General features: G+C 40.9%; 1 long non-coding RNA gene across 3 annotated transcripts in view; it reads left to right on the forward strand.

Moving 5' to 3' along the window:
• The window catches only part of LOC144382729 (uncharacterized), a 226769-nt gene that overhangs the window by 107995 nt on the left and 91002 nt on the right, over positions 1 to 27772 (forward strand). Inside the window, exon 3 of one of the 3 annotated variants that reach the window (XR_013450106.1) lies at positions 12535 to 12696. The exons of the other annotated variants lie outside the window; for them this stretch is intronic. This is a non-coding gene — a long non-coding RNA (uncharacterized LOC144382729). Of the gene's footprint in view, positions 1 to 12534; positions 12697 to 27772 lie in introns of those variants that run through there. 3 annotated transcript variants of the gene reach the window in all.

The following is a 27772-nucleotide window of genomic DNA, read 5'->3' on the forward strand; positions in this document are numbered from 1 at the left end:
TGACTTTAAAAATGAAAAATAAAAATGTTTTTTTTTTTTAAAAAGGGATTGATAAGATGTTGGTTGAAAAAAGGAAAAAGAAAAATTCAAAAAAAAAAAGAAAAAAAGAAAAAAGAAAAAAAGACAGTTAAAAAAAATAATTAACTTTGAAAGACTAAAGAATCATGGTAAAAAAGCCATGAATTCTATGTGCAGTATTCCCCTAGCGCTGGAGTTCTGCCGTTCTCATTGATCGGTAAACTTGGTCTTGGCTGGCTGTTCTCGCTGATCTTCTGGGGGAGGGGCCTGTTGCTGTGGTTCCCAAATGTCTTTGCCGGAGGCAAAATTGCCCCGCCCTTGCCGGTCCGGGCTAAGTAACCTGCTGGGGTTTGCTCTCCGGAGCTTTTGTTCCCTGCAAGCTTTCCGTACAGCTTTGGAGGCGGAAGTGAAAATGGCGGCCTCCCAGTCTCCGCCCCGGAGGAGCCGAGAACTCGGGGTCCCGCTCCTCAGCGAGCCCCCAGAGAAAAGCAGTCAGTCACTCCCGTCTTCCCGATCTCCGGCCACACTCCACGCTCACCCGGCCTGTGACCGCGCCTTTCTATCTGGCACCCGACCCGGCGTGGAGTCTCCAAACCCAGCAGATCCCCGCGGTGCGCTCCCGCACCTCTCCTCCCGGGGGAAGAAGGTGAGTCTCCCCGGATCTGCCGCTTGTTGGGTCCCTGCTGGAGGAGCAGTGGCCCGACTGTGCTGCGGATCACGGTTTATGGCAACCCCGAGCTGAGAGCCCGCGCCTGGCCTCCGTCTCTGCAGCCGGCTTCCCTGCTCCGATACCTGGGAGCTCTGCCGCACTCAGGCACCCCCGGTCTTTCTGTGACTCCGAGGGTCCTGAGACCACACTGTCCCGCGAGGGTTCCACCCCCCACTTCGCCACCAGAGTGACGTCCCTCAGCGGAGCAGACTTCTAAAAGTTCCGATTTTGTGCTCCCTGGCTCTATCACTTGCCAGAAGGGGCCGACGGAGGCCCCTCCCCCGCCGTCTATCCCCCCGAATAACGCCTCGGATTCACTTCTCCGCACGTCCTACCTTCCAGAAAGTGGTCGCTTTTCTGTTCAGAGAGTTGTTGCTATTCTTTTCTTCGATCTCCTGTTGAGTTTGTAGGTGTTCAGAATGGTTTGATCCCTATCCAGCTGAATTCCTGAGAGGAGATGAAATGCAGGTCTCCTACTCCTCCGCCATCTTGCTCCGCCCATCTCCTTCCTTTTACTTTAATTAAATAAATACTCATCATCCTTTAGCTTTTAACATAAAAGTAATAACTTCTGGGATACCATCCCTGACTCACCAATAGAGGGTGTGTTCCCCAAATACAGAACCCCACAGAGGATGCAGCCTCATGGCAAGTCAGACCATATGTATAAAGACACATTCCTAAATTAGGCAAATTCATGAGGAATGTCACCTTCAGTTCTCAACAGAACTCTATGGGGTGCTTGGTTTTATTACTGCGTGAAAGATGGGGACTCTGAAGCCTAAGGACTTAGGGACTTCTCCAAGGCCAAGGCTACATAGGTAGCAACAGGAGGTGCCAATTTTCTCTCCAAATACCATGAACATCAACCTATTATTTGCATCCCTGGTGTGTCCCAGCCTTCCCGACAGTAGAGAGATCATGGTTTCCGTAATTCCTAACACATCATCCTTAAAAGCCCAGGCTGGAGCTGGCTGAAGCTGCCAAGAAAACAGCCAATTAGTGCTCTGTTTGGGGTTCCTTTTCCTCTGTATTACTGCACTCCTTGAAGACTCCTTCCTTTGTTTATCCACTGAAGTTCAGCAGACCCCCTGGGGCTTGCTCTAACATGGAATCATAATAATTAGTCCAAAATGACAATTCTATTATACTTTCACTTTTATCTCCGGAGATGCCCAGACACCTTGCCAACACTCAGTCTGTACTTTTGTCTGAAGATGGGACCAACTGTGGGAGGAACGGGGAAGTCCCCTTATGGAAGCAAATGTTGTAAAAGAAAATTGGTATCTGGTTCCTGTCCCTTGTGCATGTGTAATATTTGGGGGTTAACAGAATGCACTTGTAATTTATAACTCTATGCTGACAGATATAAGCTTGGCAAAGGCAATTTTAGGACGGGGAGAGGGATGACTGTTATATCTGGAGTGCTCTATGTCTCAGAATTTGACTGTAAGTCAACTTATTCATGGCAATCAACTTGGAAGGAAGGGTTTCATGGGATGTAGGACTTCCGGTGATAAAGCTGGGACAGTCCAGAGCAAAATAAGATGCGCTGGTTGCTTTACCTAACACAGATACCAGCTACGTACCAAGGTTTGGCAAATGACCTGCCACCTATTTTTGTAAATGAAGTTTTATTGGGATACAGCCATGCCCATCTAATTATGAATGGTCTATGGGTGATGTCCCACTATGCTAGCAGAGCCCTATAGCTGTTTAGAGGGAGACCATATGGGCCACAGCGCTGAGCATACTTACTACCTAGCACTGCACAGAAAAAGTTTGTCACATCCTGATCTATATTTCACTTAGAAAAGATCTTGAAGACGATGTATGCAATGATGTCTAAAGATTTTGGGGCACCTGGGTGGCTCAGTCAGTTAAGGGTCCTACTCTTGATTTCGGCTCAGGTCATGATCTTAGGGTGGTGAGATCAAGCCCCAGGTCAGACTCCACGGTCAGTGGGGAGTCTGCTTCTCTCCTTCTCCCTCTCTCTCTGCCCCTTCCCCCACTTGTGTGTTCTCTCTCTCTCAGATAAATCAATCACTCAATCAATCACTCAATCAATCTTAAAAAAAAAAGATGTCTAAAGTATTCATCAGAGATAACCAAACCCACATTCTTTCACTTTATGATCAACCACCATAAAATGGCTTTATATAGTGAAGTTCTGATACAGACATCCAATTACTCCTTAATAAGAGAGGATGCTAACCTTTCACCAGAAAGACCAAGAGAACAGTTGCTATTTTATCTAAAATGTTCTTTTCTGTCTAGGTTCTCTTTGTCCTGGGATTTAGCTTCCTGCTGTTCAGGTTAGTTTGTAGATCTATAAATCTCTCAATGCTCAAAGTTGGGTTTTTTTTCCTTAATTTTATTAAGTTTTTAAATTTTAATTCCAGTAAAATCATCATACAGTGTTTATTAGTTTCAGGTGTACAATACAATGCTTCAAATATTCTATACATTACTCAGTGCTCAACATGGTAAGTGCACTCCTTAATCCCCATCACCTGTATCTCCCAACCCCCACCCACCTCCCCTCTGGTAACCATCAGTTTGTTCTCTATAGTTAAGAGTCTGTTTCTTGGTTTGTCTCTCTCTCTCTCTCTCTCTCTTTTTTTTCTTTGTTCATTTTTTTCCTTAAATTCCACGTATGAGTGAAATCATATGGTATTTGTCTTTATTTCACTTAGCGTAATACCCTTTAGCTTCATCCGTGTCATTGCAAATGGCAAGATTTCATTTTTTTAAAGATTTTATTTATTTGTCAGTGAGAGAGAGCACAAGCGGGGGAAGTGGCAGGCAGAGGGAGAAGCAGGCTCCCCACTGAGCAAGGAGCCCAATGGGGGACTCGATCCCAGGACCCAGGGATCATGACCTGAGCCAAAGGCAGATGCTTAATCGACTGAGCCACCCAGGCATCCCAAGATTTCAATCTTTTTATGGCTGAATAATTTTCCATTGTATATGTATACCACATCTGCTTTATCCATTCATCTCTTGATAGGCAATTGGGCTATTGTAGATAATGCTGCAATAAACACAGGGGTGCATCTATCCTTTCGAATTAGTGTTTTTGTATTTTGGGGGTAAATACCCAGTAGCATCATCACTGGATCATAGGATAGTTAGAGTTTTAAATTTTTGAGTAAATTTCATACTGCTTTTTACAGTGGCTACACCAGTTTTCATTCCCACCAACAGAGCACGAGAGTTCCTTTTTCTCTACATCCTTGTCAACATTTGTTGTTTCTTGTGTTTTTAATTTCTCAATGCTCAAAATTTTAGGATTTTTTTTTAAGTAGTCTCCACGCCCAGCCTGGAGCTCAATGTGGGGCTCCAACTCATGAGATCAAGACCTGAGCTGAGATCAAATCAGATGCTTAAACAACTGAGCAACCCAGGTGCCCCAAAGTTCTAAATATCAAGTTTTTTTTTTTTTAAAGATTTTATTTTTTTATTTGAGAGAGAGAGAATGAGAGAGAGCACATGAGAGGGGGGAGGGTCAGAGGGAGAAGCAGACTCCCCGCCGAGCAGGGAGCCTGATGCGGGACTCGATCCAGGGACTCCAGGATCATGACCTGAGCCGAAGGCAGTCGCCCAACCAACTGAGCCATCCAGGCGCCCTAAATATCAAGTTTTTAATGTATAAATTTCTATAGATGATTGTCTCCCAAAGCTATTCCTGCTATGATGTTGACTGCTTGCTTTGTATATAAAAATGGACTCTAGAGGGCACCTGGGTGGCTCAGTTGGTTAAGCGACTGCCTTCAGCTCAGGTCATGATCCTGGAGTCCTGGGATCGAGTCCCACATCGGGCTCCCAGCTCAGCGGCGAGCCTGCTTCTCCCTCTGACCTTCTCCCCTCTCATGGTGTTTCTCTCTCTCTCGCTCTCTAATACATAAATAAATAAAATCTTTAAAAAAAAATGGACTCTAGAATTGGACTCTGGTTCAAAATATAGCTTAGCCACTCACTGGTGAGTGGTCTTGAGTAGGTTCAACTCCTTGGGACCTCAGTTTTCTCATCTGCTTAGTACAAATACTATTATGGTATGTTCAAAGAATTAATGTAGCCAGAGTACTAAGCACCAAGGTATACACTCTAAGCATTCAATACATTTAACCTACTGTTTATTAATATCACCATTATTAACAACTCCTTAAATCATTACTTGGTCTATTATTCTGAAGTTATAAACTTTTACTTCCTTCTTGGTGCCTGTATTAGTCAAGGTTCTCCAGAGAAACAAAACCAATAGGAGATAGATAGATAGATAGAAAGATAGATAGATAGATAGATAGATAGATAGATAGATAGATAATGATTTATTGTAAGGAATTGGCTCATGGAATAGTTCAAAGGCCTGAGTGTTGGTGGTATAGATTCTGGGTCAGGTGTGAAGGTCTGAGAACCAGGAGCACTGAGGGCAGGAAGATATCTCAGCTTCAACTGTCAGACAGAGAGAGATTCGGACATTTAAGAGTTTGGGTTGAGTGATGCCTACCCACACTGCACAGGGCCATTTGCTTTAGTCAGTTCACCTTTTCAAATGTTAATCTCTTCTGGAAACATCTTCACAGACACACCCAGAAATAATGTTGAATCAAACATCAAACACACCCAGAAATAATGTTTAATCCTATGGCCCGTCAAGGTCACTCATAAACTTAACCATCACAGCGTCCAAACTAGAACACATCCCCTTCTGGACAAACAACTGAACACAGTGGTAATACCTTCTCGCACAGATCTTCCCGAGTAGCACTTGCTCAGAGACATTTGTGTTGAACGTCTCGGGACCCACTCTGCGGGCTGCACGTACACATGGGCCCCTTGAGGCATCCCATTTCCTTCATCTCTACAGCTCAGTGAGAAGCAGAACCGTCCCTTCTCCTGACCTCAACTGAGCACGTCCATGTCACACAGTTAGGGAGCAGTGATCTAGATCCCAAGGCCTGTCCTTTTCCTCCAAGTCCAGCGCTTTTTTTTATTGTCTCCTGTGTCTTTTGAGATAATCCCTAGTGCCACCGTTAAACAAAAAGCAGTAGGCAGTCTTAAACATTGAAATGTTGCTCAAAACCTCCTTAGTAGGGACAAAATAATCTATTCCTGAAGGAAGAAAGTTGAAATTCAATGTATTCAGGTTGAACTTGCTGCATCCTAGAACATTAAGCCTGGATGGTTCAGGCGATTAAGCATCCGACTCTTGATTTTCAGGTCATGATCTCAGGGTCATGAGATTGAGCCCCTGCATGGGGAGTCTTCCCTCAGCGTGGAGTCGGCTTGTCCCTCTACCTGTGCCCCTCCCCCCACTTGTGTGCTGGCTCTCTCTCTCTCTCAAAAAAATAAATAAATAAAATCTTAAAAAAAAAAAGAACATTAAGTCTCTGGCATTGTTCTCTCAGACCTTCTGAAACCTCAGAGAGATTAGAGGACATTTTGAGATTAAGCATACGGGTCAGAGAATGAGGATAGGAAGGCCTCTTGAAACTCCACTACAGATATTGACTTTAAGCATAATAGTCCTTTAAGGAGAATGTTTAACTGACAACATAGACTTTTTTTTTTTTTTTCTTTCTTCAGATACCTCTTGTGAAACCTCTTTTGACCCAGAATGTTTATTTGGTGATGATGATCAGTGAATTTTTACGTTGAAGGGGACTTCAGGGGTGACGCTGAACAATGCATTTTGTGGCCAGCGACAACTGAGGCTCAGGAAAGCTGAGTGACATGCCCAACGTCACACCCCAAGGAAGGAGAAGCACCACTGATAGGACTTAGATCTCTTGATTCTTAGTTAAGGGTCTCTTCAGCTGTGAGCCTTTCCCTGTAGATCCCTTGTTACATTTTTCTACCAGCTACAAATGTCCTCCCGAGTGTAGCTTTCTCGGAGAGCCATGAGCCTGGAGCATTAAGGATATGCCATGTGGAAGTCAGCCAAATCTTAAACCTTTCTCTCTGGCCTGCCTGGTCTTAGCCTTGTTTGTGACCTGGGTTCTAGCTTCCATTCGGACTCCCTATTTTTCCTCCTCTCCTCTGTGCATTTTTTTTTTTTTTTTTTTGGATTTTAGTAGGATTGATAAAGTTTGCTTTTGTCTGCACTCAGGATATTACTTAATAAAATACAAGGTCACTTGTGTGAATGAGAGTCAACATATGGTAGCGATTACATGGTAAAGGAACAAAAGCCCAGCGAGGGAACACAAAAGCACATTTTCTGCTGCCAACTAGCAGCACTCACTGAGGGAAGCAAATAGTCTGCCTGTAATTCTGTCAACAAGCCTGAGGCACAGACTCTTGAAAATCCCAGAAGTGAATCTGTGAGTGAGGGGAAAAGCCCTAATGAAAGAAAATAGAGAAATGAGCTCTGTGCTGAGCAGAGTCACTCCCTGTGGCATTGTGATTGGGGCGCAGGCATCCATCCACATACACTTGGGCTGAAGTCCCTGTCTCCCACCCTTGTGAACTTTACGTTGTTGGTCACATGGCACAACCTCTTTGAGACATAGTTTATTTTCAACAACAACAAAAAGGGGAATACTAATAATACGTATTTTGCTGAGTTATTGTACAGGTTGCAAATAGTGTCTGATACTAGGCATGAGAACTCAAGACTGTTAGCTATTATTATTATTATTATTATTATTATTATTATTACTAGCACCTTCCGTCATTATCATCTTAGTCTAAGGCATCATGATTGATCTTACCTGGCAAAGATCAGTAGTTCATAAGAACTTCCCGACGAGTTATACATACAAACTATTTATATTTAATATATGTGTGTTTGTGGATACAGTTACACAATCTTTTATCCAAAATCACAGGTCATACACACTTTAGAGAAAAAAAAAAGAAATCAGAACTTTGGAAATATTAGATAAGTTATACAGGACACATAGCGTATGCTATGTAACAATCCCAGTGAATTCCTGAGTAGTGCCCTACAATCAGTCACATTCACTTCATTGTCAGGGGTTCCCAAGACCATCCCCAGACCTGGTGATTTGCTAGAAGGACTCGCAGAAGTCAGTATATAGTCATGCTCATAGCTATGAGTTATTATAACAAAAGGACACAAAGCAGAATCAGCAAAGATAAAAAGCTCAAGGGACAAAGTCCAGAGGAAACCAGGCATAAGCTTCCAGAGCCTTCTCCCAGGGGGATCACACAGGATGCACTTGATCTCTCCAGCTACATATGTGACAACACATGTGACATGGCATCTACCACGGAAGCTCATTGGACATTCAGCGCCCAGGGTTTTTATTGGGGACTCGACACATAAACACCCTTCACCTTGCACAGACCAAAATTCAAGACTCCCATAAGGAGAAATAGGTTTTCAACATAAGCCACATTGTTTCTATGAACAGCTGAGCATAGTAAGCCGCTCTTATGAGTCAGGGATGGTGGCAACCCTCCCAAAATGCAAGTTTCCAGATGCCAGTCAGGAGCCAATCATGCAGAGGCCTTTTTAAGGTGGAGCAGTCTCAGGCCTGCTGCGCTCACTCTTCCCACGCAGCTTTCTGTAGCAAAATCTGTGAATAATTACACGAAGAGTCATGAAGACTCCAAGCAGCCTCATGCCACTTTGGGTCAGGCTTTGCCACCAAATCAATTCAGATTAGGTCAGGTATTGCTGTAAAACATGTCATGAAAGCCTCTGGTTTTCAGAACTTCTTGGGTTTTGGAATTGCCATGAAGAGATTAAAGCTGTTTTGTTCTCTCTCTCTCTTTCTGCCTTTTCTTTCTTCCTTCCGTTTTTCCTTTATTCCCTTCTCTTCTCCCTTTCTCTCTCTCTCTCTCTTTCTTTCTTCTTAACTTTGCCTTTGCTCAATCTAATTATTAAGGAAAATGTATACAGTTGCACAAAAGTCAGGAGGTGAGAAATGCAAGCGTTTCATACCATTACAGGCTTTATACCCTACATGGTGGTATGATGTCCCTTGAAGGGAGATTGTGATAAATGTAGGGCAAACCCTAAAGCAATGACTAAAATAACCAAACAAGTGGTTCAGCTAATGAGCCAAAAAGGAGATAAAATGGAATCCCAAAATTATATTTAATTAATTCCAAACAAGATAGAACAACAGAAAAAGGGAACAAAAAACAAATGAGACAAATAGGGAACAAACAACAAGAAAACAGAGTTAAACCTAATGATATCATTGATTACATTAAAAGTAAAGAGCCCAAACATTCCAATTAAGAAGCAAAATGTCAGATTGGATAAAAAAGCAATACCGATATTCTTGTTGCCTAGCAGAAATGATCTCTATAACAATGCAAATAGATTAAAAATAAGGATGAAAAAATATGCTATGTTAACACTAAAACACAAAACAAAACAAAAAAACAGAAAAACCAAGCAGAGTGGGTATATCAGTATCCCACAAAGTAAATTTCCAAGAATATTAGAAGAGATAAATAAGGTAATTTTATGGTGGTAAAAATGTCCTTTAAGAAGACAAAACAACCAAAAATGTTCATGACCTAAGAGAGTTTTAAAATTCACAAAGCTAAAATCCACTGAAAGTGCAAAAACAAACAAATTCACAAAGAGAATCAGAGATTTGTATCCCCCTCCCTCAATAATTGATAGAGTGAGCAGACATAAAATTCAGGCAGGATATAGAAAAATTGAACAAAATTATCAACAAACCTGACTTATGTTACATATATAGAACAATCCACTCCAAAACATCAGACTACACGTTCTTCTCAACCACACATGGAACATTTTTATAAAGTTATAATTTGGACCAGAAAACAAATCTCAATAAATTTTGAAAGATTCAATTCATGCAAAATATGTTCTAGGATAAAGTTAGAATTTAATTACAATTCAAAACCAGAAAGATTGCTTGAAAACTTATGAAGTACAGAAACTAAGTAACATATATTTAGGCAATCCATTTATCAAAGAAGCAATCAAAAAGGAGAATTAGGAAATATGTTGAATGGAAAAAGAAAATAAAAACACAGCATGTTAAAATTGGTTGAATACTGTAAAATAACACCAGGGTGATACTTGTACCACGAAACAATTCTATTAAACAGAACACATGTCTTACGTTAATGGCCTATGTTTCTACCTTAAGAATCTAGAAAATAAAAGGAAAGGCACATTTGATCCAAAGAAGAAGAAAGCAAATAGAAATGGAAATCAATGAAACAGAAAACCAAAAAAAAATATTACTAGAGATAATAAATGAAACTAAAATTATTTGAGAAGACTGATAATATGTAATATTGACAAACTAGCCAGGCTTGATGTGAAGGAAAGAAAAGAAGACCCAAATTGCTAATGGGACAGATTACATTAAAGCTGATTCTATAGCTATTAGTGAACCTCAAGGGAATTTTGTGGACTTTTTTCTTTTTCTTTTTTTTAGATTTGATTTATTTGAAAGAGAGAGAAAGAGAGAGAGTGGGGGGAGGGGCAGAGGGCGAGAGAAAATCCCAAGCAAACTCCGCACTGAGCACGGAGCCTGACGTGGGGCTCAATCTCGTGACCCTGATATCATGACCCGAGCCAAAATCAACATCCATCTCTTAACAGACTGACCAATTGAGGCACCCCCAAGGTAATTTTCTAAATAACTTCATGTCAATAGATTTAACAATGTAAACTTTGAATTAGGCAAAAAAAAAATTGTTTTAGATCGAACTTCAAAGCATAGTTATAATCAAATATTTTTTTAAAATATACTTCAACACTTTTTAAATGTCTGCTCTTCAAACAACACTGTTGGGTGGATAAAAATATAATCCATAGACTAGGAGAATATTTGCAAAGTTTAGCTCCGATAAAGGATTGGAATCTAGGATAGGTAAAGAATACTCAAAACTCAACAAGAAACAGCACAATTTTAAAAATGAGCAGAAAGTCTGATCAAATATTTTACCATAGCAGATATATTGATGGCAAATTAGTACATACAAACATGCTAGATTTTGACAAGTCATTTAAAAATGCCAATTAAAACCACAAGGAGATATCACTACATACCTTTTAGAATGGCTAAAATTAAAAACCATACAAAGTACTGGCAAGTGGGTGGAGAAATTGGAACCCTCCTATACTGCTATTGGAAATGTAAAATGGTACATCCACTTTGGAAAATCATTGGAAGTGACTTTAAAAATTAAACATCCATGTACCATATGATCCATTCTACTCCTAGCTATTTACTCAAGAGAAAAGAAAGCCTATGTTCTTTCAAATACTTGTATACAAATATTCACAGCAGCCTTATTTATAATTGCTATAAATTGGAAAGAATCCAATTGTTCATCACCAAGTGAATATATAAACACGTTATGGTATATCCACACAATGGAAACAACTCAGCAATATAACTGAATGAGCTGTTGGTATACACTACAACATAGTGTATGAATTGAGAACTAATTATCCTGAGTGAAAGAAGCCAGATAAACATAGAATATCTTCTGTAGACTTCATTTCTATAAACTCTAGAAAATGTGAGTTAATCTACAGTCATAGAAAGCAAGGAAGGGATTGCCAAGGGGCACATGGAAACTTTGGAAGATGGATATGTTCACTGTCTTGATTGTGGTGATGGTTTCGTGGATGTATAAAGAATTCAAAACTTTAATAACGGTATACGTTAACACGTACATTTTATTATAGGTCAACAAATAAATAAGAACATTGTACAAATATGTCAAAAATTATTAAATTGCATAATTTAATATGTAAATGTTATTAAAGGTCACCTATACCTCGATATTTAACCCCAGATGAGAGATTGTTCCATATCCACCCAACAAAGCTTAAAAACAACCCTCAAGAGAATCAAACTATTTCCAAGCAAACTTAATCCGCATTCCGGAAAAAAAAAAAAAAAAAAGCCCCCAGATACTTAAAGGAATATTCATTTAAAAAATTCAGCACTAAGCAACATAAAATTCACACTGCATGGCATTTAATCGAGATTGACAAGGCAGGCAGGGAAACAGGAAAAAAGACCCATGGCAAGTAGAAAAAATTCATAAATAGAAAAAAACCCGGAAGCAAAACAAATGATAAGAATTAGTAGACAAGAAAGATAAACAGTATTATCAATATACTCTCTACTTTTAACAAAGTGGAAGAGAGAATGAGCAGATAGGAAAAATAAAAGATATACAAAGAACCAAAATCAAAATTTTCAAAATGAAAAATAAAATGTCTGTTGAAAAACACATTGGATAGGATTAAGAGCAGGTAAGATATTGCAGGGAAAAATTAATTAACCTAGCCATATAGAATGAAACACACAGAAAATGGAAGCCTAAAGATGGAGAAAAAATGAGCAGAGCATTTGTGAGCTCTGGGACAACATTAAGTGGCCTCACATATATATGTGTGTGTATTATTATATACGTGTATTATATATGAGTATATTAAGTGTATATACATACAGTTTTCAAAATGAAAAAAATGGGGTCATAAAATATTTGAAGAAAGGATGTTTGAAATTTTTTTTTATCATAACCAAATTCAATGAAAACCATAAACTCACAGGTTCAAGAATCCTAAACAGATTATTCATCACACACTTATTGTGTGTGGTAATTAGGCATGGTCAGAGGTCTCTAAGTTTATAATCCTGGCCTCCTGGTGTTCATGTTCTTGTGTCATACCCTCTCCCTGCATATGTGATGAATTTATTGGTTTGCATCTAATAAAAGAGAATATGGCAGAAGTGATCAGATGTCATTGCCAAGATGAAGTCACAAAAAGATGGTGGCTCCATCTTGGTCTCTTTCTTTCTCTCTTTGATCACCAGTGGCCATGACATGGGGACCCATAGGCCACCTATGGAATAGCCCATATGGTGAGGAATGATGGTCTGCCAACAACTGTTTGAGTGAGTTTTGAAGCAGATTCTCCAGCCCCATTTGAGCCTTGAGATGACTGCAACGTCATGAGAGATGTTAAGCCAGAAACATCCATCCTAGCCACACCAGGATTCCTGCCCCATAGAATCTCTGAGATCGTAAATGCTTGTTGCTTTGAGCCATTCAGTTTTTAAGTAATTTGTCACCTATCAATAGGTAATTAACATGTTGAGTATGCATGAATCTAAAATCAAAAATCTTACATTCTAGAGTCTATCCTTGAATGGAGAAGGTTTTCCAGAAACATTTGCAAAACAAATGAATGTATGAAAGATAAGACAGGTACCCCAAATAACTGTTACCATAAAGATGAAAGCAATTGTTCTTCATTAAAGCTTTATAAGATTGGCAAGGATATTGCTATGAGAGTTCTTGGGAGGAGGCATTGTTTCTGGTTGAGAAAAGAGGGGCTTCTTTCAGGAGGAGACAGTATTTTGGGCCTTGAAGGGATAGAATTTGACTACATTTTGCTGACAATGAATCTAGGCACTTGGAGTGAAAGAATTAGTCAGAAGACTGATGGGAAACTAAAGGGCACGTATAGGAAACCGTGAGCAGAATGTAGCATGAGAAAACAAGAGAAAAGATAATGATGGAATAAATACTACTCTTCTAGGCAGATCACCATAACTTCTGTTTTGGACTCATGTTATAGAGATACTGCATATTAACACAAAACATTAGTTCTTACAAATAACTCTTTTTTCATTATAATTTCCTTAGTCACATTGAGCATGTGGTATCTACCTGCGTTAAATTTAAAGGCATGAGCTAATTAGCTTTCTTATTCTCAGAGAATAATAGTCAGATAGAGCGCAATGGTAGACTCTTCATTAGGCAGAGTACTTCTGTATTTCAAAAAGCTGCAATGACAGGTACACCTCGAGAGAGGTGTGATCACAAAGAAGAAAAATCCATTTTCTCATCTGACTTACATTACACCTACACGTAGTATGAACTTTGATTATATTGCGCCCCTTTGACTTATTGTCTATATTATTTATCTTCACACTTTGATTTTCTTTCCCTGATGGTTTCTAGTAGTTTTTCCTTGCCAGTTTAAATTCTAGCTTGCTTCTCCATACTGTTCATTGAACACTCGCTTTCTCATTTTTAATTTCCGCCCTTTAGAGTCCAATAACACTTTTCATGGTGCTGCTAATTCCGTCCTTTTTTCCGCTGCCATGTTTCATCATTAAGTGACCGTGGAAGTTTCCAGCTTGTTGGGGACACAAGCCTCCTTGAGCACACCTTGCTCAAATGTGCACTTCAGAGCTGTACAAAACATGAGCAGGAAACAGCACAATGACCCTACATGCATTTTAAAGATTTTATTTATTTATTTTACTTGAGAGAGAGAGCGTGCACACAAGTGGGGGGGAGGCGCAGAGGGCGAGGGAGAGAGAGAATCTCAAGCAGACTGCGTTTAGCAGGGACCCCGATTTGGGCTCGATCTCCCAATCCTGAGATCATGACCTGAGCCAAAACCAAGAGTCAAATGCTTAACCCACCCAGCCACCCAGGCCCCGCATTTTAAATGCTGGTCCTCTGAGCCTACTCCTTCTGACTCAATTTGCAATTCTCTTTCATTTAACAAAATTGACATTTATGCCATATACTAAAATACAGTTTCTTCAGGTGAAATAACATGATGTTAGGCTTTGCTTGGTTCTTAAGAGAAGTGATTAGTTTTTATTGCTGGGGAAGAAAGAGCCTGTATGAAATGAGACATTATGGACACAAAACTTAACCAAGGCCCAGAATGTTTTCATCTACTGTGTGGGCATATAGCTTGGATTCCTGCCTTAGTTTTACGGAATTCCTGAACATATTTTACCCCTGAATGTGTGTGGTAAAGCATACTCAGTTCGATATCTAAGGCTGGGATTTTCAAATGAGAGTTACTAAAGCGAAATTCCATTTTGCAAATTCATCAAGTCGGGTCCAGTTTCACCAAAATCCATCAAGAATAAGGAGATAGGTCACAAACTCATTTGGAGGGTGGGTGCAAAGGTCATTATAAAAGTTCAAAACTACAACCAAATTTGTCTGACATTGAGAGAATCAGCTGTGAAACTCTCTTTCCTTTATGATCTAAAATACATTTTGCATTTCACTGAATTGGTTTTTATCCTTCCCATTCTTCATTTTAAAATAAGCCTAATAGGAAGTTCAAACTACCAAGCCAACTTATTTTTTTAAAGAATAAGCCCTTAACAGAATGTATAAAATTTTAAACATAGAAAAAAAAAGAGCACATTTATACTGGAAATTAAGGAATTCATTTAGTATTAATGTGAAATTTATTATTATTCTTTAAAAAGATTTTATTTATTTATTTCCACAGAGATAAGAGCACAAGCAGGGGGAGTGGCAGGCAGAGGGAGAAGCAGACTCCCCACTGAGCAAGGAGCCCAATGTGGAACTTGATCTCAGGTCCCCAGGGTCATGACCTGAGCCAAAGGAAGACGCTCAACCGACTGAGCCACCCAGGCATCCCAGATTTCTTACTATTTTTTTCTCTATTTTGGGCCCAGAGTCTCTCAGGAAGATACAACAATAGTCATTATAAATATGAACCTAAAAAATCAGTAATGCAGGTCATCGTTTACCAAGTCAGCTTGAAAATATTATTATGCACTTAATAAAGCCCCATGTATTTCCTGACTACTTTTCAATCCATTAAGTAGTGATTCTGTATTTTCTTTGTAGGTCATCATTCCAGCCAGTAATTGGAGGCTCGATGAGTGAAAACTTATTCAAATTATATGTCCCAGCACTCACAAATATAGGCTGGAGACGTCAAGTCCAAAACTGGTTAATGTCCTCGACTAAGTGTTATTTCTTTCCATGTATCTATATTTTAATTTTCTGATTACTCGAGTAAACAATCACGGAAATATTGCTAGACGGTTCTGGCTTCATTTTCTGAATTGATCTCCTGCTGGTTGAGTGTGTGTTCCTTGCAGTGGTGTGCGCTAAGACTCAATCCTGAGGATCTCCTCTCTCAGCAATTGGGGTTGCGCGGAATCATTGTGTTTGCTAATTCCCTTGTATATTTTCTACCTGGAATCCTGCACCTGACTCTGTACTTTACTTGCTGGACCCTGCAGGTGCTCCTACTACTTCTGACATGCTATTGTGCTCATTTGTTTCCATGTTTTCCCCCTTCAACAAACTGTGAAGCCCCTGGGGGGCAGGAGCCTCATATCTTATTTATGTATAGCCATAGTGTATACTTTAGGGCTTGACACATTGTTGGCCAGGGGGTAGGAATAGCCACCTGACTTCTAGCCACCTGCCTTATCCGGCCAGCACAGAGTTAATAAATGAATTCCTTTAGGTGGGCAGTTTGTGGGAGTCTCTGTTTCTTTGTTTGTGGCCAGTCACACATTTATTTTACCAGCCTGGCCCCTATAGGCATCCTAGTCTGTGGCCCTCATTGTAGCTACTCAATATATGTTGTAGTTATGTGGGTGAATGTGTCAATGAATGCCCGTCTAATTGCACAGAAAATTATTATTCCAATATTCCAGTCCTGAAAATTCTTTCAGTGTCATCTCAGATTTACAACAGTAAAGGTAGAAAAATATAACTTTGTTATACAATGTACAAAAAAGCACTGCAGAGGTAGACCTCTCTGAGCATTCTAGTAGTCAAATTAGGAAAACCAGTTCACTTGTGCTCTCTACAGAATTCAGGGGATGCCAACAAACCAATCGTGTGGAAAAGCCTAGGTTTGCATACCCGTCATGACCGACAACTTCTACCTTGGATCATCTTAAAACAAGCACCAGGATTTTAAGAACAATAACCCTGGCCAACATTCCAAGTGCAATTTCAACAACACATTTCTCAAGACTGATTCCAAGATGCTCCAAACTAGGGCCAATGGCAGCACGCAAGAGAACAATCCAACGAAGTGATTCCGTGTGGGGCCACGGCAGTGCTGTACCGTATGGAATGCTCTCTTGGTCTGGTTTAATCTGGGGGGAAAGCTTAAGCAACAAGCTCATTGGATGGAATTCACATCAGCAGACATCAAAATACCGATGATGACGAAGTATTCTTGAGAAAGGTAAAGCTTCACCTAAAAAAGTAAATTTGGGTCTGCTTTAATTAACTGATAAATGGGGGACTGAGGCTCTAAGATTTACCCTACCATTTCTCCAACAATTTTAACTTTTTAAAAGCAACTCTTACCAGATGTTCATTTTGTCCATAAAAATTCTCACCCTTGAAAACTATAATATTTATGAAAATGTAACTTTGAGCAACTTACTACCTGGGAACATATCCAGCTAATTAGCTTGTGTTAAATACATGTGTGGGTATTTGAAATAATGTTACATAGGCTTATTATTAATAAGACAGTTAAATGTTGGTTTTGGTTTCCAAAGAAAGATTTTATAATAGGTCTTCCTTCTGAGCTATTAGAATGTAGACTCCTTTTCTGTTGGGGCCACTCCCTTGTTCAAGGAACTGAAACCCCACCAACCACTGTCTTTTTTTTCTTTGTTTTTTTTTTCTTTTCTTACCAACTGCAGGAAAACATGTAGTTAGTTAAGTGGCAGGGCTAGGAGTAGGTCACTAAGTGTGGTCTCTCTACACAAGCCACTATAAAAAGGGGATATGTTTTCTGTAAACTATCATGACAATTATATGATAGGAAGAAACCGAACTGAGCAAATTAATAACAAAGATGATTTGCACGAACAGTAAAAGGAATGCCATTTTCTCAAGGCCATGCAGCAAAGTGCATATGCTTCCTTATGGCACACACTAAACATCGGCCACTTGGATGGTGGATTAAATTTTACCTTAACCATGATGTGGATTTCACCTCCTGGAAGGTCTAGATCTATATATTTACATCTCAATTGTTTTCCCACTTCAGTTTTTTTTTTTGGCCCAGAAATTAAAAGAAGCACCAATGAAGGAAAATGTGAGGGATGCTCATTGTCAAGTTTTTATGTCACCGTTAGCAGATCTCACAAACTTTTCCTTGGGCATTCAAGGGGTTCGTACCCCCAGGATGAGCTTTGAGTCCTCCAAACAGAGCTGGACTGGACTGACCACGTGACCAGCTCTGGAGGGAGGGCACAAGGAGTCCTGTTGTGATTCCCTAGGAGCAGAGAAGAGTTGGAGCTTTTGATCCTCTGCATTTACAGACAGCGAAAACTCCTTTAACTCCATGGGCCGAGATCCCAGGTGACTGTAGCCACTGAACTTGTCCTATTTAAATTACTCTTGCTCGTTCAGACAGACACAGCGACATTGCTAACATACCTCCACCGCAGTGCTTCTGAAATACGCCATTCAACATGGAAAAGAACCGGTGAAATTATTACATCGCCCTGCAACCCAGCATATGCTGTCCAGCATCTAAGAGCGATTGTATCTGGTAGGACTCTAATCTAAATGTGGGCAGTGAGAAATCCCCACCTCGAAGATCATATTCACAACGGAGTTGTTTCTTCAGAGGCTACACATTTTGATGTTCATGTGGATTAAGAAGGCAAGACCGAGAAGAGCAGAGATTTTCAAGTATGTTTTCCTACTGGGAATTACAAAATCCATCCCCTCATGACATGGGAAAAATATTTAAAACACCGATGAAAGTAGATGGCAATTCATACATTGTTTTCTTTACTAATAATCCAGTTGGTCTCTTTGAACGGGTTGCTGTATGAGTTTGCTAGGACTGCCATAACAAAGTACCACAGACTGGGGGCTAAACAACAGAAATGTATTTTCCTACAGTTCTGGAGCCTGGAAATCCAAGATCAAGGTAGAGGTAGCTTTGGTTTCTTCTGGGGCTTTGCTCCTTGGCGTACAAATGGCTGCCTTCTTTCTCTGTGTATATGTCCCTGGTGTCCCTTTGTGGTCCAAATTTCCTTTTCGTATTGGGACATCAGTCAGATTGGATTAGGCTCACCCTAATTGTCTCCTTTTAGCTTAATCACTCTTTAAAAGGCCCTATCTTCAAATACATTCACATTCTGAGTTACCTGGGGTTAGCACATCAACATAAATTTTGGAGGAACGCAGTTTATCCCATAACAGTTCCATATGGCCTAAGAATTTCAAGTGTGAAATAGTTCTTTAAATGAAAGATGGTTTAATCAGAGCGAAATACTGCTTACTATTTACACAGATAGAGCTAGAGTTCGGTTGAAGGCGATGGAGTTTTCATTTGTTCTTAAACCATCTTGCGTCTTAGTCTTTATTTGGACAAGAGAAAAGTTGGGGCCACTTGTGGAGGATTTAAGTGGGGATTTGAATTACCTGGTGCGGATACAGCCATCTTTATTATTATATCACATTAGTCCCCATGAAGAAATCAGAAATAGGCTGGCTGCGTATTGAAATCTTACAATGTGGTAAAGAGCAGCATTTTGTAATTGTACGGTAGGGGCGATTTACTATCAAGTAATCTTATTTTTGCTCTTGCCCAGTATAAAACCAAAGGATGTTTTAAAAAGAAAGAAAAAGTTAGTGAAAGGCAGTTCTGAAAGGCTGTTGTAACCCTATACACGCAGGATGACCCAGAGCCGACATCTCCATGTGTGACATTGAGGGTCACAGGCTCACCCCAAGGATTAAGTGTCCCCAGCTGCAAAAGTGCTGGCTGAAGGCAAAGTAGACGTGGAGGGGGCTCTGGCGTAGGGCAGCCGTTGATGTTACCCACAGCGGAGACCTGCCACAGAGAAGAGAACTAAAGCCATTACCCAGAGTTTCCTGCCTTATTGTATCATGTCAGTGTTTTAACATCCTTTTAAATCTCTTTCCACCAAGTTTACACATGCATTAGTGTTGTCTGACTTTGTCACTGCTTTGTGGTTTGCAAAATACCAGAACAAGCTTGCTAGAGAATGCAAACCAAAGGAAAGGGTGTCAGTCGGGGGTCTTGGGGCTGGAGCTTGGATAGAGTGGAGAGATTTTAATGGCTTGCTCTGGGAAGTAGAGTGTTTTTGGCAGTACGAAGGCAGACTGTTTTTATGTGAGGCAGAAGACTTTTGCATCATATATGTTGTTTTGCTTTTGGATTTGAAATGCAGGTCTGGGAATTGGCGAGGTGGGAAGTGGTAGACAAGTGTCTCTTGTTTTGGCTGCTTTTGACTGTATGAGGCTTTTGGTTCATTTGTTTAATTTTGTTTTTGTAAGAGCCTTATTTTTGGAAAGAATGTCTGCCCTGGGTATCTGGTGGGACATCAAGTATGTCTCAGAAAGCGGAATAGTCAGGTGCTCTTAGAAGTCATGGCGGGGGGAGAGTGGGCAGATAATGGAGGGTTAGCTAAGAAGACACTTGGCACCGGACTTTTGAATCTTGGGAGGACAGTTGGGGATTTCAGAGCTTTGAGGTGACAGTAGAGGAGACCAGATGACACCTGTGTCCTTGGTACGTGTCTAGTACCAGTGATGGGGCCTAACCCAAGCTCATGCTGTGCTTGGAGCTCACCTGTCTTTTTTACGCCCAGTCTCCCTTGGTTCAGCCCTGCCGAGTCTGGTTATCTGGCCTTCGTATGCAGTTTGGGAGTTGCCCCAAAGCCTTCCAAATGAATTCCTTTCTACTTGAGCTAGCAAAGTTCTTTTGCTGTGGCTTGTGGCCATACATTCCAGCAAATAACCTTTCTTTCTACACGCATCCTTCCACCGTTCCCGCCTCGATTTCCAAACTTGATTCTCTCATCTGAGCCTGGAAATCTTTCCCTTCCTGCCTTTTCAGGAATTTTCTCACTTTGGATGTCCTCCTTCCCATATGTTTCTGGCAGCAAAGATACACTAACCAACACCTCCCCACCAGCCCCTTCCTCTGACTTCTGCTGCAGGGCGCTCTTTTGACTCACCCTTGGCCCCTTTGGCTTCATTTCTCTGTCTTGGTTACTTCCTCCTCCCTGTTTACACCCCTGCCAGGGCCTCTTCTTCCTCGTTCATAAGCTTTCTTATTCATTAATCTCTGTAACACCTAAGACACCTGCTGCAAGTGTGAGGATTTTGGCTTAACTGCCGCTGTGCCCCAAGGATCGGTCCAGGCCTTGCTGCTCTTGTCTCTCTTCAAACACTATGTAAAAGTACCCATGCAGTCTCCCCAGGATGCCTCTTCATCCCAGGACCCAATCTCTCTCCTGTGTGTTTCGACATAGGTACCTTCCTTTCTACAAACATTGCTTGTTTCATTGTTACCCCCATCCCTCCAGACTGAAACCTTAGAAAATCCTCTGATCCTTTGCTGTCTAATACCCACCAAGTTCCATCCTCAACCTGTCGTAATTCTGCTCCTTCCTTTCCATCCCTCTAGTACTTCCTGCATTCAGATGATCTTCACCTGATATCAGGGTCATTTCAGAGATAATTTTCTTTCTTCTAATGACCTTTGCTCTCATCTTTCTCATACACATCCAGTAAAGATTAGTGATCAAAAATATAATGAGCATAATATGAATATTTAAAATTTGGTCCTCCTTCGGCTTGAGGTAAACATTGTCCTTTTTCAAGTTCTTATCATGTTGTTTTCAGCATGAATTACTTTAGTGAGATGCTGACCACTGAGCATCCAATGTGAATTGATTGTCTGTCTGATACGATTGACAAGGTGTAGTAGAGGGATTTTTTGGAAGATAAGGAGGTCAACATTTTGTACTATAAAGGACTTTGTCTTAGAGTCAATGGCTAAGATATTCTCTTTATAATTATAAAGCAATTAGATTTTAGAACTGGGTAGAACCTTTAAAAAATATTTAGATCAACTCCTTCAACCAAAATGTAGAGAGGTGAAGTCATTGGTTGGAGACAGAGCTCAAGTCTAATTCCCCACCACTCAAATCCCAAATCTCACATTTCCTTTTCTTTTTTTTTTTTCAAATTGTGGTAAAAAACACATGACATGAAATCTACCCTTTTAATTCTTTTTAAGTTTGGTGGTTTTGTATTATTAACTAAATTCACATAGTTGAGCAAGAGATTGCTAGAAATTTTAATCTTGCAAATCTGAAACTCTACACCCAGGCAATAACCACCCATTCCTTTCACTCCTCAGCCCGTGGCAGCCACGGGTCCACTTTCTGTTTGTAGGAGTTGGACTGCTTTATTTTTTATTTTATTTTTCACCAACTTTAGAGAGCTCATATAAGAGGCATCAGACAATATCTGGTGTGTGTGTGTGTGTGTGTGTGTGTATGACTGGCTTATTTTACATAGGATACTATCCTTAAGGTTCATCCATATTGTAGCGTGTGACCGAATTTCCTTCTCTTTTAAGAATAATGTTACATTTTCTTTACTCATTCATACCATATTCTCTGAGCCCATCCATCCATCCGTTGGTGGACATTTGGATGGCTTTCTCTCGTGGGCTACTAAGAATAGTGCTCTATGAAACTCGAAGTGCAGGTACCCCTTTCAGATCCTGATTTCAGTTTTGGGCGATACATATTCAGAAGTGGGATTACCGGATCATATGGTATCTCTCTTTTTAATTTTTGGAGGAGCCTCCACACTGTTTTCCACAGCAGCTATGCTGTTTCACATTCCCACCCAACAGCGCCTCAATTTCTTCACATCCCTCCACAGCGCTGCCCGATACAGCGAAGTCTTTTGTGACAAGAAGGGTCAGCTGAGGCGGCAACCTTCGTAGTTGTCTTCTTTGAAGAAATTGCCACAGCTTTCTATCAACCACCACCCTGATCAGTCAGCAAATACTGAAGCAAGACCCTCCCATCAGCTGAAAGATTACAACGTGCTAAAAGCTCAGACGACGGTTAGCATTTATTAGCAAGAAAATATTTTTTAATTCAACATGGTTTAATTTTTATTTTTTTAGAGATAATGCTATTGTACACTTACTAGATGACAGTGTAGTGTAACAAACATAACTTTTGTGTGCACTGGGAAACCAGAAAAAAAATGACTTCCAGAAAAATATTAATTATTGAATTATTTGCTTTATGGTGGCATTTGCATTATTGTGGTGGCCTGGAACTAAATCTGCACGATCTCTGAGATCTGCCTGTACTAAATAAAGGGATATGAATTAATGCAGTAACACACACACACACACACACTTTAGATTGTATAGACCCAAGTGCGCTGGTCCTTCTTCAAGTTATTGCCGTGCACTCCCATGGCCTGCGCTCCCCCGCCCTCTGGTGGCTGTCATGTGTACCTGCAGCAAATCTTTGTCTTCCTTGAGGACAGCCCCCCACTTGCACCCCCCTTCTCCCTCCAGGCAGTCCCAGAGCTGGGAAGAGCTTCCCCTGTTGTTAGCATCTGGGAGTCTCCCCCTGCTTTTTCCTCACTTTCTGGGCAACTCTCCTTTTGTGTGTATATGAGTTAGGTATATTATACAAATTGTGGGAGCATGGTTTCTTTCTTTCTTTCTTTAAAATTTTTTTACAATTTTGCAGCTTTCTTTACTGTTATATTATCCTCTGTTCCTGACATACCGACTCAGCGTGCCTTGTAATCGGCATGGTGGGGTGTGTGTGTGTGTGTTTGCTTGCCATCAAGGGAAAACCTTCGTTTTCACTGCATAAAATTTAGAAACGTCTAAAGAGCAAACAATATCTTAAAAGAAAAACATTTAAAAAAGTTAACAGGGGAGAAAAAAATTGTAAACCTTAAACTACGATAAGTTAATTTATGAATTTAAAGCTAGTCTAATCAAAATATTATGAAGTTGGAATAGGGGATTTTTTTTCCAATTTTTTTAAATCAAAATTTATTCAGATATATATTAAATTACTCGTACAGACTTCTAATACATGCTCATGAGTATCAAAATGGCATACAAAAATGCTCATGCCATAGAAAAATGTTACTTTAAATGTTTGTATCCATGCCAAATTTCAATAGTTGTTAAAGTAATTGTGGATCTTTAATTTAAATCAAAATACAATACTTAATATTATCTAATTCTAGAGGGTCTGGTGATGTGAAAACAATATATTGGTAAGAATTATAGGAAATGACACTTGACTGGAGAAATAGTATCTGAAAACTATAATGCTAAATCTACTTGAATAAAAGCAATTGTAATATCAATTAAATAGCAGTATCTAAACCAAAAAGAGATAAGTGAAAACTACTTTAAAGACAGAAAACACATGCAGGTGTTATGCCGTGGTTGTGGGCGTTCAGGACTGGGTTGCGGTGAGCTCAGTCAAACCTGCGGGTGTCCCTGGATGCGTGGGCCCTCGCAGCCTGGCTCTTCTCCTTCCTGGGGGTGCTGATGATCCAGGGGGCCCCCTGACACGTCTGGGCCTCCGTGGGCTGCTTGTGGGGGAGCAGGAGCAAAACGGCCACTTGGGAAAGGCGGGAAGTTGAACTCCGCTTTGGCCAACATTTGCCTGATGTGATCATTTTCTTTCCTTAGCTCCTTGACTTTTCGCTCGGTAAGCACAGCTGCCATCCAGCTCTCCTGGACTTTATTCGCATAGAAGAGGATCTCCTTTAGATAGTGCGAGGTCTTCTCCTCCAGTTCTCTGCGGGTGTCTTCGGCCATCTTCTTGCATAAGTTGCGAATCTGAGTTGCGGACTCCATGTTTCCACACGTGTAGGAAAGATTCTTCTCAATGTCTGAGCACTGAGCTTCCTTCTCCAATGATTTTCTCTCAAGTTCCCTGGTGTATTCTTGATAAAATTGAGGCAGAATTTGAAGCTTCCGTTTCAACTGCTGAATCTCACTTTGAAGCTGTGAATTTTCCGTCTGCAAAGAGGCTTCCTTGGCTCGAATATCTGTGATTTGTCCCATAAGCTCTTCATTGATTCGCTTTTCTTCCCACAGTTGTCTGGCTAGTTCCTCATTCTTCTCTTCAGCACTTTGAAGGGACACATTGGAATCAGCATCGTCAGTGACACCCTTCAGATCACCCTCTGACCGATGGATGGGCTGATTGTCCTTTTCTGCTTCCCTCTTTTGCTTGACTTCCCAGTTGACGTGACCCAAGAGATCTCCAAGGAGACAAGGCCAGGGGATGGCCTTCAGAAGGTTTTCACCCAGTGGTATTAACTGGCTGACTTTCTCTTTCAGAGCCCGCTGCATTCCTGCGTTCGACTGCTCTAGCCTTTCTTTCTCCTGCTCCGTTTCCTGGAGTCTCTGCTTCCATCTCGCGATTTCTTGGGCGAGCAGTTCTGGACTCTCTAGAACGTCAGTGTTTCCATTCAAATCATCTATTATTTTCTTCCAAAGTTGTTTTCCATTCTTCTCTGACGTTCTTAAGATGGATCTATCACCAGTCACTTGAGAAAGTTTAGGAGGCTGGGTCTTCTGCGCCATTTTCAGAAAGTCAATGGTGTTCTGAAGTGCCAGCCTACAGCGGTTAGTACTTACTGCTGAGAAGCATAAGGTTTGTAATGTGGGAAGACTGGCCTCCACCCCGGGCAGCCCTAGGGCATCATCAGCTTGTGTCATTGGTCCCATATTCCCACTACGTTTCCCACAGACTTTAGCGTGGGCCAAACACCTTTTGCCTAGCACCTTCACACTTCTCCAAATGTGTCGTTTCTTCGCTGTCAAAACCAGTATTACAATATATGCCAGGATCTCCCAGGGAAACTCATGGAGAACTGAAACATGTCTCCAGCTTTCAGAAATCACCAGCAGGGCACCCCACAGGGGCTCTAGGACCAACTGGAAAGTGGATCTGATGGCAGGCAGCAGACCCTCCATGGCTGTGTAGGGCTCCACAGCTCTGCCTCCAAGGGCCAGTGTTCTATGGGTCTCAACTGAAGGCTCAGAACCCTGGGGGGGAGGGTGCTCTGTCTCTAAGGTAAACATGTGCCTGGCAACCAGAGCAGATCAGTTGGGGTGGGGAAGGGGGAGGCCAGCCGGCTTCTAGAAGACAGTTTCCCCCTAACTTTGCCCTCAAATAGAAAGTGATCTCACTTCACTGAGTTCCCCCCCAACCTTTATTGAGATACAATTCACATATCATACAATTCATCCATTTTAAGTGTACAAGTCCACGAATTTTTAGCATATATAAAGAATTATATAGCCATCACAATAAGCTTATTTTAGAACAGTTCCATTACTGTAATAAAAAGACCTTGCCAAATCTGTCATTTCTATCCCCTTTGCCCCATTAGGCTGTCAGAAGGAAATCTAAAAATTTCTGGGCTTGACAAGTACCCTTAGGGCAAACCTTTCTTCCCAGTTGATGTACCTATCCACGTAAGCAGTTTCTCTGTCATATTGGCTTAGCAATTCCTCCCTGTCTTGATAAGCTCTCTCATGTTTTAAAGACTTTAAAAAAGGTTACTTTTTCAGGTTCTTTCACGTGTTTGCAAGTGGAGCGTGTCTCTGAGTGCTCAGGTGCACAGAAAGTCTCCCCTGGGTGCCTTCTTTGCCCCACAGCTTGGAGTTGAGATTTAGGATTAGTCTCCCAGATGAATAAGCATCACTGAGCAGGGCTGGGTCCTGGTGGTTTGCCATGAGCTTGTGGTACTCAGTTCTGCTGCTTTTGTATGTGAAGCCACCTTCACTGGAAATGCCTTCCAGTTTGCTGACGGTATCAGATTTTTATGGCCCACGGAAGTCACGGAAATTTCTCCTCTGACTGGTAGAATTGCTGAAGACGCTGGCTGGCCATTCCCCAGAGAAAGAGGTCTGATGATTGAGGTGTCCTGTTGTAGAAATGGAATGTTGGGTTTGCATCTTCTGATAGGCTGACTCTTCCAAACTTGGGAATATTTACTCTATTTCCCAAAATAAACACCATCCATACCGGTTCCCCAAAAAACTAAAATAGAGAAGCATAGGTTCAAAGATCTTTCTGTTCCAAAGACCTCTTAAGACGGACACACAAGACACTATAGAATTGAACTCATAGAGGTCCTCTTCTTATCTTATTGCCCTGGAAAATACAGTCATAACATCTAGACTTAGTGTCTTCATTGGTTAGTTTTATATATACCGTTCTTCTTGAAAATAAGCAAGTGGGGTTTGTCTGTCTTTTGAGTTTACATTTTCAGCCTCTCTTTTGAGAAGTGCCAAGTGTGAAAGATATCTCCAGCCTTCACATCTCCAGTAAGGCTTATAGTCTCCTGTGCTTGAAGCAACACACGGAAGGCTCTTCTGAGGGGACCCACACCCTGTACGTTTCAGATGTCAGAAATGACAACAGCACTTCGTGCATCCACAGTTATCCTGCCGGCATTTAACAAACAGAAATGAGTTAGAGACAACAGCAGGAGATGACTGTTCCTTTTTTTTGAGAAATATCCTTTTGTTTGCATTAGAAGAGATGAATCTTCAGGACATGTGGGTGGCTCAGTCGGTTAAGCGTCTGCCTTCAGCTCAGGTCATGATCCCAGAGTGCTGGGATCGAGCCCCGCATCGGGCTCCTTGCTCAGCGGGGAGCCTCCTTCTCCCTCTCCCTCTGCCTGCCGCTCCCCCTGCTTGTGCTCTATCTCCCTCTTTCTCTCTCTGTCAAATAAATAAATTTGGGCGCCTGGGTGGCTCAGATGGTTAAGCGTCTGCCTTCGGCTCAGGTCATGATCCCAGAGACCTGGGATCGAGTCCCGCATCAGGCTCCCTGCTCCTTGGGAGCCTGCTTCTCCCTCTGCCTCTCTCTCTCTCTCTGTCTCTCATGAATAAATAAATAAAATCTTTAAAAAAAATAAAATAAAATAAAATAAATAAATAAAATCTTTTAAAAAAAGAATAGATGAATCTTCTTAAATCTGAGCTAAAATTAAGGCAAGCTATGCAAATGCTTTGTTGAAGAAGGCAGGGTAATATACATAAATAATGTAAATATATGTAGGTAATGATTTCTGTTGTCCAGCATCATGTCATTTATTGATCCAATGATGGGTACACATGTATTTTATATACGTTTGTATAGTATCATAATGTTTTATATACAGTTAACCCTTGAACAACACAGGTTTGAATTGTGAGGGTCCACTTCCATGTGGATCTTTTTCGATAAGTATAGGACTGTAAATATACTACAGATATATTTTCCCTTCCTTATAAGTTTGAAATAACATTCTCTTTAGCTAATTTCATTGTAAGAATACAGTATATAATATCTGCAATATTATATACGGTATATATACAATATGCTTGAATCGACTGTTTATACTATTGGTAAGTCTTCTGATCAACAGTAGGGTATT

The sequence above is a fragment of the Halichoerus grypus genome, chromosome 8 (assembly GCF_964656455.1).
Source record: "Halichoerus grypus chromosome 8, mHalGry1.hap1.1, whole genome shotgun sequence".
In the NCBI taxonomy this organism is placed as follows: domain Eukaryota; kingdom Metazoa; phylum Chordata; class Mammalia; order Carnivora; family Phocidae; genus Halichoerus; species Halichoerus grypus.